The following is a 13,878-nucleotide window of genomic DNA, read 5'->3' on the forward strand; positions in this document are numbered from 1 at the left end:
GATGCAACGTGAAATAATTTAAAAATCCAGATTTTTATAATGAAACTGGAAATTGATTTGGGCTAGTGACCCAAATCAGAAAACCTCTGGCACAGCGTATTTTGGATTGTTCCTTTAAAGACCGTTTTCGCTTCAGTTCATCCTAGGATCTACTAAGCTAAGCAAAAAAGCTATCCTGGTGGCTATGTAGGTCTAGGAAGAGTCAAGTGTTGATTTCATGAAGTTAAAGCCTTGCTGTATAAAGTTGTTGAGCACTGTGCATTGACTAATGGGTCAGTGGATGGTGCAGGCTAACCCTAGGCATAAAACCCATGGGCAACACTTACTGGGAAGAATTACATGACAACCTTTTGTGAGTTGCATGAGGTTGTATCCTATTTGATGTGGCACTTAGTCATAGTCTATTTGGAAATATTAGGCCTTCACCCCGTGCAGACTTTGAGGATGTCTCTTTTTAATTTCAGTTGTGAGAGAATGCAGGTTCAAGTGTTGAACCCCTTAGGTGACGTGATATGCTTCTTAATCCTTTGAACTGTCTGGATAGTTCACAGTCTAGTTTGAGATGTCGACCTGACATATTTGGATGTTTCGTAGCCTGAAAGATATCAAGTGGTTGGGGAGTTCAGCATACTATCTAGAGCAAGGATCTCCACTCTTTTCTGTAACAAGAGCTAGTTGTGTTCAGTGAAAGCTATCCTTAACTACTAATATCATTAGTGTTGTAATAGTGATCGCATTAAACAAGATTATATTAGTGGGCAACCTATGCAAGGCTGTCAGCAATGACCACCTCAGTGTGCCAGGCATAGTTACCAGCAATAGTATAAAAAGGCTGCAGTTAATTTGGAATGCAATTGCATAAGTAATACGTAGCAGCCATAGCTGCAATTCACATGGCACCGTATTAATATTAGTAATATGGCTTCCCAATGACACATGATTTATCACTGAAATTTCAGCTTCAAACATATTTTTGAAATTCAGCCCTGTGTCTCCAGAGATCATCTTATGAGTTCTGAAAATACACACATTTTTGTCTCCAATATACACTTCAATTTTAGTAGAAATATATTAATTCCACCAAGAAAACGTTTCTAATTAACTAGGCTGGCAAACAGAAGAGCTACTCAAAGGCAGTTGGATATTTACTAGTAGCTCACAAGCTACTCATTGGAGAAGCCTGAGTGTGTTTTTTTTAACGTGCTGCCATCACAGGGCCTTCATGTCCGTTATGGTGTGGTTGCAGTAACGCTGAACAAAAATGAGCCAGTCAAAATGGTTCTCTTTGTAGTTTTAAGAATATCATTTTGGATGACTAATACAAATAGACTTACAATAGTTGAGCCCTGCAATTAATGCTGCTAGAGCCAATACAATTGTATGAGAAAGTTGTAGTAATCCATGTAGTTGGTGAAGTTGTTGACATGTGTCCTTTCTGACTGCTTTGATCTGGGGATAGAAGTCTCCTATTATTCCAAAGTTACACACCATATGGGCAAGGGTTAAGGAGGCCTTAAGGAATCTGGCCAGGTGAAAGAAAGAGTTGAAGATTCTACGGAGCCAATGAGGGTGAGTCTTCCCAGTGTTAAGGAAGCTAGTTCAATAAAATCCAGTGCTGAGCATAGCGCAAATGGTTAGTTAGTGGTATACTTAAAAAAGTTGACTTCTAATGTGGAGGTATGAATTTGGTGTGGTGAGCAGGGCATCTTGTTTATGCACCAGTTAACGTATAGGCTTCCAACCATAGGAGCTGAGGGCCTTGTCCTCCATGGACCACTATGTCTTTTGTAAGCGATTTCCAAGAAGACTGTGGCCCATCCATTGTTAGTATCTGGGCAATGGAGAAGCCGGTGCAATTTCTACATTCACCGTTTGGTTGTCTCCCATTTGTAGTCCTTCCACTGTCCCCGCTAGAAGAGGGAAGCAAATGAAAGGAGATTGGCTTTACTCAGTTAGGCCTAGCCTGACAAGTTTTCTCTAGTTAAAAAAAAAATATATCTTTTTGAAATGTAGTAGTTTCCCACCATGAAACAACAAAATGCAAAGGCAGTGGGAAGAGTCAACATATCAAAGGACATGTCAGAAAGGGGCAGAGGGGTGACCACAATATACTGATATTAATGTGGTTCTGGGAGCTAGGAATATTTGACTTGAAATGTGAGGCCATGAGTAGGGTGCAGTGGAACCAAGGGGAAAGGTGATTACCCTATTATGGTCAGGAGTGTACACAGTACAAGGGTTTGAAAAATGGAATAGGGTCATAGTGGGGTAATCTCAAATAACTTAAAAGAATATATTTCCTAGTGTAGGTTCCAAACATCAAAGGCTGTTTTGTACCTTTTCATCTTTTCAGGAACAATTGTCTGCATAGTTTCTTGATGTTATATAGCAGATATTCAGGAGGCCAAATAGGTGGGACCAAATGGAATTCAGATTTATAGGGGTCATTTTCTGTTCAGTTCTCTGATGATGATAAATAGAGTTCCACCACTGTGTGTAGGAAGGTCGATTTCAAGCCTTTCATCCAGTCATAGTTTTCTGAAGAACAATTGCACTGAGTAGGTCTAACAGCAGTACTGCCCATTAGTGGATTTTACTTAATGACGGCAGTGTCCCATGAAGAATAAAATAGATTATTTATGTTATTGAGGTGCATTCGGTACATAAATGAACTCTTTTCTAAATGTGCTTCTGTATTTGTTATGAAATAAAGTTAATCAGGCCTTAACACAGGTGTGGCGGGCGTAGCCTGAAGGAGGACACATGATGGTGTCTATTGTCTGAGCTCTCCAGCCGGAGCTCCTATAAATGTCTGACACATAATCACAACGGGTCCAAAGGAGGCAACAGCCGACCGCCCTCACCCTGGGGACAGCCTGATCATTAGTGGAGTGGATTGTGTGGTGAATGTGGCTGTACTGCCACGGGTGAGCCAAATACAGCCGCACACCAAAGATAGCTGCCCACACTGATGCCGCATCCCTCCCAGCGTGCATGCAGCCAACGCTGAATGCATCCGCCCGGCCCACTAGGAATACTTATTTTACTGCACTATGGGGGCACTGCCTACGATATTGGTCGGGGGCAGCGTAGGGCTGCAGGTGAGGTCTGCGGCGCTCAGGGAATACATTACCATTCTTGAAAAGACCCAACTCCTTCCTTGAGGCCACTGTGGGCGTCCTTTGGATTCGCCTTCCTCCTTGATGGACCGTAATCATGCCCCATTCCGGCAGTTGAGTTACTGGATGAGGGGGCCTTCCCTCATGGCCTCTTTGCACCAAAAAGCACCTCCTCAATTGAAGACATGATGGTGGCCATGAAGATACCTAGTAGTGGTGGTGTAACAAAGGCAGCTGATTAGGCGCTACAGGTGGGTGGCATCTCGATCTATCTCCATTGACAACAAAGGGAATATCTAATCCCTCCTCCAGGAGATGAATAGGGATATCGCTGCCATGACTGGCAGTGTTACCAAAACACTTGCAGATCTTGACCAAACAGTGAAGTGGGTAGAGTCAAGCATAGACCTGGTGGAGGTGACAGTACCACAGCTAGATCAGGTGCAGGACGACCTGATAGAAGGGTATTAGCAGTTGAAACCTAACAACAACTCCTGGAAGACATGCTAGAGGACTACGAGAATCATTCCCAGCGCAACAACATCCGGATTAGAGGCGTGAGCGCCTCTGTGCCTAATGCTGAGCTCGACAACTGTGGACAGCAGTTGTTTAAGCACATTCTCCAGGACACTGAGGGCTGTGATTTCACCCTCGATCCTACTCACCGTGTTTTCTCTACATACCAGTAGTGGAACCAATTGGCACTGGATGTGCTCACCAGAGTCTATTTCTATAGGATTAAGGAGGACAAGATTTCAAGATTTTTATTTTGGGTGATCGGTCTTTTTTAAAAACAAAAACCATTACACCAAATAACAGTTTTTATATAATACTACTACATATATACACATAGAATAGTTTGTTTAATCATACAAAAATAATCAATAAATTACTTATATGCTTCTAATATTTAAAAATTTCGTTTTTTAAACAAAGTTTAAAAAGAAAAATCATGTCTTTCTACCATCATTATTATTAAAAAAAACAAAAAAACAGCACTTTGACTCTTCTAAATTTTCTGGTTGGCTGTTAGTTTTTTAGAGAATCTTTTTCGCTCTCTGTATAGTTTCAACCAATTTCCTTCAGATACTCGTTTAAAAGTTTCACCCCTCTACATACTAATGGGATTGAGGTCCCGCCGAGCCAGGTGGTTACCGCTTCTCTACATGAGCGTATATTCAAATTGTTCAGCAGTGATTTTAAAAGTGCTTTCCGTTCATTCAGTAACTTAGGGCATACACAAAAAATGTGTTGAACAGATTAGTCTTTATATCCGCATAGTCTGCAGTCTCGATGTTCCCTTTTATCCTTTCATGCTGGGATTAAGTCTTTTGTTTCCCACATGCCCAGGGGCAACCTCATAAATTGGTGTTTTAGAGTACGTGAGAAATACGCTGATAAATATTCCTGAGGCTTCCTTTTCCCATATGAATTAATAACTGTCCAGGCATGCCTTCTTTGCAGTAGGGTGTTCTCATCCTTTGAGTGAGACAAACATTTTACTATGATGTTAATTAGTTTGTTGAATGCCTTTTTTCCTATGCTAAGATTCCAAATATCTAGGGCGGAGAGGTCCATTATCACCTGGTTTAAGTAACTACCCCCGGATCCTTGCGTTTTCTTTCCTTTTTGTCTTTCTATTTCTTTCCAGCATAGGTGATCTATAGTTCCACTAGCAGAAGCACGCAACCTCCAGCACAGTTTAATAAAAGCTCCTTTGCTGCGAAATTCCTGGTTTAATAAGCCAAACTCTAGCCGCACCTGAGCAGGCGATGCGCTTTGCTGGATTTGGAAGACTTTTTATGTACTTTTGTTTGTATTTTGTTTAAAACCGTGATTTCACATCCTTTCATTATTTCAGTGCCATAGGTTACTGTTGGCATTAACTGTGCCTGCATAACTGTTAATAAGTTGCCATATGACGGACAGCTTAATTTCTTTTTTAATACATTAAAGCCATATATCAGATTTTGAGATTTTGACTTCATTGAAATGAGCTGTGACTTGTTGGTTAATTTTCGTTCTACCGTACATCCAAGATATTTGTAGGAAGCAACTATTTCGACTTTCTTCCCCTCTATATACCATGTATATTTCTTGTTTTTGTTTTTGGCATCTACTAGCCGTACGACCTTTGTTTTTGATAAATTCAGTTCTAGCCCTTGTATTGGTAAATATTTGGCTACGGCATTCATTCCTCTTTGTTAACCGATTTGCGTTTGACTTAGGAGTACTAAATCATCGGCGTACGAAAGGCACCTAATTTCCTCATTAACAATCGATAGTGGGTGACTATTTATTTCCACAAGGGCATCTTCAAGATCAGATATGTACAGATAAAAAAGGGTAGGTGTTAGCACGCACCTCTGTTTCAAGCCCTTTTGTTTTCTTGGTTACCCACCGGCCATCTCCTACCTTTATTCGGCTCCATGTACGTGAATATAATAATGGCTTTTACCAGATTTATGGGGATGCCCCAGCTGGCCAGTTTTTCCCAAAGAAATTCACGGGGCACGCTGTCGAAAGCTTGCTTAAGGTCCACAAAACAGGCGAACCAGCAGGTGTTTTTAAATGTAGCTTTTTCGGCTAACAAGGTAAATGCTGTTAAATTTATTAGAGTTCCTGCTCCCACCCGAAACCCTGTTTGAGATCTCGGGATGCGGTTGTTTCCATCGGACCATTTGTTTAGTTTGGTTAGTAGGCAACTTGCATATAGCTTTGCTTCGACATCAATTTAAGTAATTAGTCTGTAGTTGGTCAGCATTGTTGTATTTCCCCCTTTGAAAATTGGCTGTATAATACTTCCCGTCCAGGATTCAGGGATTTCATTTGTTTCAAAACATTCATTAAAGAGTGGGGAAAAATAAAGGGCCCAATATGAAGCTTCTGCCTTGAAGAGGGCATTTGGAATGCCATTTGGTCCTGGTGCACCCTCCGAGTTTAGCTTTTTGATGATTTTTATTAGTTCGCTTACTTCAATTAAATTGCTTTTATATTTAGGGGAGATTAGTTTGTTATTCGCATTTAGGCCCACAGGGAGACTTTGTGTGTTTTGTTCTATATGCCTCCTTTTGTCCTTTTTTGATGTTGGACTACCTGGGGTTGGTTTAAACTTTAATTATTTATACATACTCATTATGTGGGCTACCCATTCTTCCTCATTTATCCCTGCGTTTTGATGTCTGTTTTTTCTGAGTGTCAGTAAATTTATCTGAGACCAGAAGTGTTTTCCATTCCGTTGTTTACTAGCCAAGAGGAGTTTATTCCATATTGCAACCTGATAACTAGATTTAGCTACTCTGCAGTTTTTCTTATACTGTTTTCTTAAATTTTTAAGCACGCTTCTGTCAGATTTCCCCCCTGTTTTTAACTGGTTTGAGATTGCTCTTATTCTGCATACTATTAGGCTTTTTTGCTTGCGAAGTTCATGATTGAACCCGGGATGGTGGCTGCTTGCCCGCATGAGCTTCTTCTGGTGCCTGGCGGAATGTTCACTTTTGTTATCCGAAAAGAGTTCCATTAAGGATCCTGTTAGGATGTCCCAGGCTCTTACTCTTTCACCTTCCCTACTTTGTGGTGGATCTGGGCTTGCGGATTCCACAGAAATTTCTTCACTTGTACCCGCTTGGCGGTATACTTCTGCCATCACCTTTTTGATCCCTATTCCACGCCTTTTCAGACTTTTTAAATTGTAGGCATGTGGCCTGGAAAAAAGATTTTGTACAGCTGTCAGCCTGGCTGTAAAGGAGGACATTTTGAGAGCAGCTCAGAAGATGGATTCCATCACTTCAGGGGTGATAGCCTCCCTCTTTTTCAGGATATATCCATTGAGACCCTGGCCAAATGCTGTACCTTTCGGGATGTACTGTTTTACCTGCGCAATAAGAAAATCCAGTATCTCTGGGGCTTCCTGCTGTGTTTATTCTTCACCATTGACAACAAACGGGTGTCCTTGTGCACCCCGATGAAGCCTGAACCCTGCTGCTTATTGACCCTCCCGCCGAGGACGGTGGTGCTTCGTCGGCATCCCTCCACGCCATGGATAAATAGCAACAACTACCTACAAAGGCATCCAAGAAACTCTCACGGTGGTGTGATTGGCATATGGACCAACCTGATCAGGACAATGATTGATAAACTTCTGTACGAATGTTGCTTCTGAAGAAGTCACCAGGCCTGAGGATGGGGCAACCGCAGAATCGTCTGCCCCATTAGTAAAACTGTTCCTTCATTTGGTAGCCTTTTTCAGACTCGTACAGACCCCCTATTTATGTGATATCCGTCTCTACGCAGGACCCCGGATACCCTTGAGAGCTACCCCTTTTGGTACATCGATTGTCATTGTCTGACTGACAAACTTTTTATTTTCTTTTTTATTGTCTGTGGTGTTGTTTCTCCTGATGTTGTTCCACTTAGTTGTACAGTTCCAATCCTTTCCCTCATTCACTGATTTGGGGCGTGCACAACCCTCCAGGGTTCACTTGGTCTGGGCATGAGATTCGGCTAGGTCTGTGAGGGCCTTACTTTCATTTTCAAGTTTGCTCAGCAACATGGCCCACACAGATGATGAGATTACACCCTTTGGTGCTTACCACAGTGTCTCCTTGTAGCTTCCCTAAACATCCAGGGTCTTAATTCTCTGATGAAGATGGAAAGCGATTCTAAAATGACTCCATTCCAAGAAGGGAGATATTGCAATGCTTCAGAAGACACATCTCCTAGCGCCAGACACCAAGAGACTCGACTTCTACTGGTACCCGTTACAGTTTCATTCACCCGACCACAACAAGACCAAGGGCGTGGCTCTCTATATTAGGCAAGACTTGCCTATAGTAGTGGACTCATCCCATGTTCATTTAGAGGGTAGAGCAGTTGGAGTACGGGCTCATATAAGCTCCTGGGCAGTCATGTTCTTTTCCATCTATGGCCCCAAAGAGGATTTCAATGGCTTCCTATTCCCACTCCTGGCTAGCTATGCTCAGGGTTAGCTAATCTTGGGGAGGTTTTCAGTACAGTCTTGAACTCCACCTTGGACCATTCTGTATCACGATATAACACTTACTCGATCCCCTCCAACCTTATGCAAGGTATGCATGGCCTGAGTTTGCTGGATATTTGGAGGTAAACCCATGCGACGGAAAGGGACTATACATACTACTCTCATGTAGACCAAAAACACACATGGATTGACCTCTTTTTAATAATTACTGCACTCCAACCGAGGGTAGTTTTGACTTCTTTGGGCACCCAGACCCTCTCTGGCCTCTCCCCAGTATTCCTGGTCTTAGATGCTGCTACACTCCATCAGCAAGTGACCCCACAGTGGTATGTTAATGAAATGGTATTCTGAGATCTGGCGTTACGTGACTCCATCCGAGAGTCCTTGGACCATTACTTTAAGGAAATTGATACGGGGGAGGTATCATGGGCTACCCTGTGGGATGCCGCAAAGGCGGTACTGAAAGGGGAGCTTATAAATCACACATCCACCCTGTCCGATTAGCCAAGACTCAGAAGGCGGACCTGAAGACTCCTTTGTCCCTGCTCGAGTCCCAGTTCAAGGTTACAGGCTCCCATAAGTTCTATAGGGGACTGAGAAGGGTTTGCTGTGTATTAGAACAGCTCTACATGGCAGAAGCGGCAAGGAAACTATTAACCAGAAATACTACTAAAAGGGGGATAAAGTGCATCGGTTGCTGGTTTATAAACTGAAGCGGAAGCAAGGCAGACACCATATTTCTGCCATAAGAGACTGGGCAGGGTTTCCTACACAGACACAACCAATATTATTGATATTCTTTAATGCACTGAATTAGCACAGGTTGAGCAACTGTCTACTCATGCTTGGGGTTGTATCTTTGTCCTACATTTTTAACATTTGTAAAAAGTTTAGAACACATCCCATCTGCGGATGGTTGTTTTTACCTTGTTTTTAAAGGGTTGCAGACAATTTTATACATCATTTTACATCCCTGCTGTAACTATAATGCACTGTGTGTTTTTCTCCTTTTTTAACTATATAGTGTATATTATCTATTTTTATTGTTCTCGCATTTCTTTGGCCCCAGTGGCCGAAATAAAGTTTATAAATGGAAATGGAATGGATATTCTTTAAGACATATTATACACTGCTCTATCAAGCCCATATTATACACTGCTCTATCAAGCCCATATTAGACACTGCTCTATCAAGCCCACCCTTCATCCGTAGTTTCTCAGACCGCCCATTTATGTCACTTCTCCTGCCCATATGTGGACCCCCACTTGACCAGGAACTGTAAGAGCCCATAACCCCTGAAGAGGTGAAGTCGGCCATACACCAATTGAAAGCCTGTAATGCCTCTGGGCCAGATGGGTTCTCAGTGTCCTTTCATAAAGCTTTTTGTGTACGGTTAGCGGAACTCCTCTCTAAAGTATACAGCTCTTTTCTTGCCACCAAATCTGTCACACCTACCACAATAGAATTCACTTTAACCCTACAGTTGAAACCGGGCAAAGATCAGTTGGCCTGCTCCACCTGTTAAACTTTGATGTCAAAATATTTAACTCCATCTTAGACTCCCGTCTACACTCACATCTGGCCGCTGTTGAGGTCTAGTTACCAGTCGAGTTTTGTCTGAAATAGGCAGGCTGGTGAAAATGTGCGACTGGCAGTGAATGTGATTGATGTGGCAGGACACTCCAAAACAACAACCCTTCTTCTCTCGCCAAACACGTAGAAGGCTTATGGGTTCTTTGTGGGGATGAGGGGTTGAATATTTACTGGAGGTGCTTTCTGCATTTCAGTGAGGTGCCCAGAAGGCATAACCTTTTCCTTTGCAATTTGTGCCTTACCTTAAATCAGTAAGGACAAGCACCCATGTGCCCTCCATTCAGCCACCAGCGAGGGTACTCGTCTTAGAAAGCAGACTCCCCTCCTGCAGAACTCAGGTCTTCTTTGCCTCCAATTGGAATTTCCACCCTGTGCAGTCTCTGGTGAGTTTGTCTTGAATGAAGAGTCAAAAAGAGTTAAATCAAGCTGGAAAAAGCAACAAAAATGACACTGTTACCAAATGCTTCTACTTTGTTTCACAAAGAGATTATTGCAGTAGTTCACCAAAAATTGACAGCTGTTCCTTTTGCCAATCTCTGTGTTTACTCCCTTTCAGTTTGTGTGTGTGTGGGAAGGGAATGTTTTAGATGCCGACGCCGCTGAAGACTCAGACATATGAAGACCAATTAGCGGTCCTGAGACTGTTGGAAATGGCATCTGACCGTCCTTCCCATTTAGAGTTGTCCACTTTTCACTATTTCTAGCATCGCTATGTCTGTGCAAAACTGACATCTAAACCTTTAAGGTCTTCTGGAAAACCTTCAAAATGTCCTGGCCTCCATGATTGCTGTTTTTCAGGTAGCTCCATCTGTGACAGCATGGCTACCTTGCACCATTGCAATGTGGAGATGCAATCATTGAGACTTTTTTCCCCAAGGAGTTGCCTCAGGCAAAAAAGACTGTACTTATAGTCAGGGAACACCAAATACAACTACCAGTGCCGGGTTGGTGGCGATGTTTCCTGTGTAACAAGACTGGACTGGTGGTCCGACCGCAGACACTATTTCTTTAACAAATCTGCCCTTAAAGGAGGAAGCGACTATTGCAATGTATTATTGACTGAACTAGTACCTGCTAATGCTTGCTTCAATCTCTTCATCATTAGACAGTTTGGTATTTTGTCTTAGATGTTGCTCTGAAGTTACTTGGATCTCACCCAGGGGAGATTGATTCCTCAGGACCTGCTTGCCTACAGTACATTGGCAACATTTCTATTTTTCACTTTACACAAGGGACAATGCCCTGCATGTGTGCTGTGCGCTGCAAAACAACACTTGAACGGCTGTGCGTCCACCCAGTAAAAGAGGCCTGTATACAGTGTGCAATGTTTGGAATGTAAAACAATAATCTGAGTATTTACAGTCTCTGTCATTCTTTATTCACACATCTTGTGCAGCCCGTAATCAAGAGAGTGCCTGCAGAACCCAGGAAGACACTAATCTGCTCATGAAAACCCTCTTTAGGAAACCTTTAAACTGTGAGCGTTAACCATTCAGACTACCAACACACCTCAAAGACCCACCACATTCTATGGATAGGAACCTGGGAGAGCGACATCCTATAAGTGAGTCCTACAGACTCTATCTTTGGCATGGCAAGGGACAGACTCATTCCACTCTAGTCCTCTATTTAAAGAGCCTTTTTTTTACACAAGTATAGTACCTGCTATTCCGCAACCTACCTGACCCAACATGGCGTAGTCATTCCTTCTGAAGAGCATTTTCTTTACGTCATCAGCTAATTCAGTGCTGGCTTATCCATCCACTCTATAATGAGAACTGTTCCTCTTCAAGCACCCTGATCATTCATTAGTGCTCTCAGCAGTTTGTGCAAGAAAGGCTTCTCATTTCTCTCCATGACAGGGCACTACTGTCGCAACAGCAGTTGCTATTTTGGGAGCACATGAGTGTCCTCAGTGCCAGTTCTTCACTTGACTCCTCTAGGGATTGAGGTTGTGCATGGAACTGTGTTCAATGATAGATAGCCTAGCACAGGAGATCCTCCCATTGGGGGTTACTCCATCAGTCTTGTTGAATCAAACAGTTGAACATTGTGTCAGTGCCATAGTAAGGGTGCTGCGGCCCTTAATGCAAGTGAGGAAACAGTATCCTGTACTGTGTTGGGAAATCAAAGAGCTATATTGGGGCAGAAGTGGGCCTATTGCATCCTTGAGACCCAGTGCCACTACATTTGCTGCACTATGACGCTATGCCCCTTTTCTTCTTTTTTTGCACTAGGTAGCTGTGACTTTTCTTAAGTAACATGAGATGGTTACACAATTCTGGACCTAAGACAGTGAATGTTGTGTCCAATTAGTTTTGCATGTTGTGTGAAGGACTACCAGTAGACATTGTTCCTCCAAATGCAAAGATTAACTGGGGCATTAACAGGTCAGTTCATCAGTTAAACAGTGAGAGGTGTTTTATGACAGTCTATTTATAGTGTTTACATATCCCTCTTGAGGCCTAAAGCCCTTTTAGTTGTTGAGTAAGGTGAAACTTCTTAAGTATAATATGTATCTTTCTTCCAATCCTTATAAGGTCACAGAGCACTCTACATTAATGTCCTGGTTGCCCTTCAAGTGTATTGTTAAAATGGTCCTGGCGGTACTTTGGCCTATGTGGGGAAAAGTGGTCGACTGGAGGAAGTTTGGGGGAAGAGTTTGTGTGGTGCAATGCATAAACATGTGTGTTGTGGAGAGAGTGAGGATAGATGCAGCAGCACATGTGGGTACTTACCGTCTATTGTGTGATTGATATAAGGAGAGGGTTCTCTTGACAGTGTCTATATAGTCCATGATTATTAACATATATTTGGCCATACATGGCTGTGGGAACGAGACAGGAACCCTCCAAAGAGTTCTGTGACTTCTTTACTTATTCCTGCACTAGTACTTGAACCTGATGAGAGGGGAAACTAAACATAGAGGCAGCCAAAAGCTTAAATATATTAGGATGGATACAGTTGAAGTGCTTGGGGTGACTGTCATTGGAACACTCCCATTAAACCCAAAAGTGTGTCAATTTCATTTAGGAGGTGTACCATAAGTTCTCAACCTTACTTTGCCTAGGGAGCATTGTGCTCTTGTTCATTAGTCCAGGGAGTTGTGATTTACAGAGCATCAGTTTCACCCTGGTAAAGATGATATAAATGAGTTCTTGCCCTGTAACATGTTTAGAGACGGAAGCACAATATTCGTATTAAAAGCAATATTCTTTCACACACCGTATCGTCCCACCTAAAATTCAATAGATATTGATTCATTACCATTGCTCCTTTAGGCCATCGCGTCACAAGAGAGAGGCTAAGAAAATGTAATGAAACTGCTCAGGAGCGGCCAAGTGTGTCTCTGGCAAGCTAGGTCTCTATGTGGCATTTGGGTTAGGGTTACGGGGCATGTTTTGACACATATCCACATGTGCTTGCTGCGTCTCTCGACTACAGAGGAAAGGTTTACTCCATGTATTGGGCCAAAGGTGTCACTTAATTTTAAATGGTTGTCAAGTGGGTCCTCCACCACATACGTCAGGAAGGTTGAAAAACTCCTTTAGTGTTGAAATTATTTCTGTGACAAATGAAGAACATACAAAAATGAAATGCAAAAAGATTGGAGTTGACTGGCATTTACTTGGGTAAAACACTTTTTGTCAAGCTCCTGGAGACGCTACTGGAGAGCCAGGATCCCTTTATTTGAAACAACAGACCAATTTTAAATTGGTCTCCTGGAGTGCGGCTGGTTGGGCATGCCTTTTCAATTACCCCAGAGTGTAGCTTTCTTAAGAGATAACAATATGTTCGAGGAATGTGAGCTGCAGATCACATGCTTTGCATAGTCCTGCCATTTAGTGTTGTGTTCGGATCTTTGCACTTTGTTTTTCTTCCAAGAAGTCTTTCCAGTCACGAGGTTGATGACTCCTCCTTTCTGTGATAGTGCACATGGGCAGCAACTCCATTGTTAGATTGTTTTTTTCTGCCATCGCGTTCGGACGTGAATTGCTACACACTGTTTCGACACTGTTTCGCGGGTTCCCCCGGTGCGCAATCCACTTACCCTCAACGGTATTGTTATTCAATCGCGTTTCCCATTCTCTGCGTATCGTTTAAAGAAAAATCTCTTTCTATTGGAAACTTTGTATTATTATTTATTTTTATTTATATGTATTAAGG

General features: G+C 42.5%; 1 protein-coding gene across 1 annotated transcript in view; it reads left to right on the forward strand.

The window, feature by feature from the left end:
- LOC147684635 (hexosaminidase D-like) overlaps positions 1-13,878 on the forward strand; it is a 242,608-nt gene that overhangs the window by 87,690 nt on the left and 141,040 nt on the right. The window lies entirely within an intron of this gene.

Source organism: Lissotriton vulgaris, chromosome 10, assembly GCF_964263255.1.
Source record: "Lissotriton vulgaris chromosome 10, aLisVul1.2, whole genome shotgun sequence".
NCBI classification, from domain to species: domain Eukaryota; kingdom Metazoa; phylum Chordata; class Amphibia; order Caudata; family Salamandridae; genus Lissotriton; species Lissotriton vulgaris.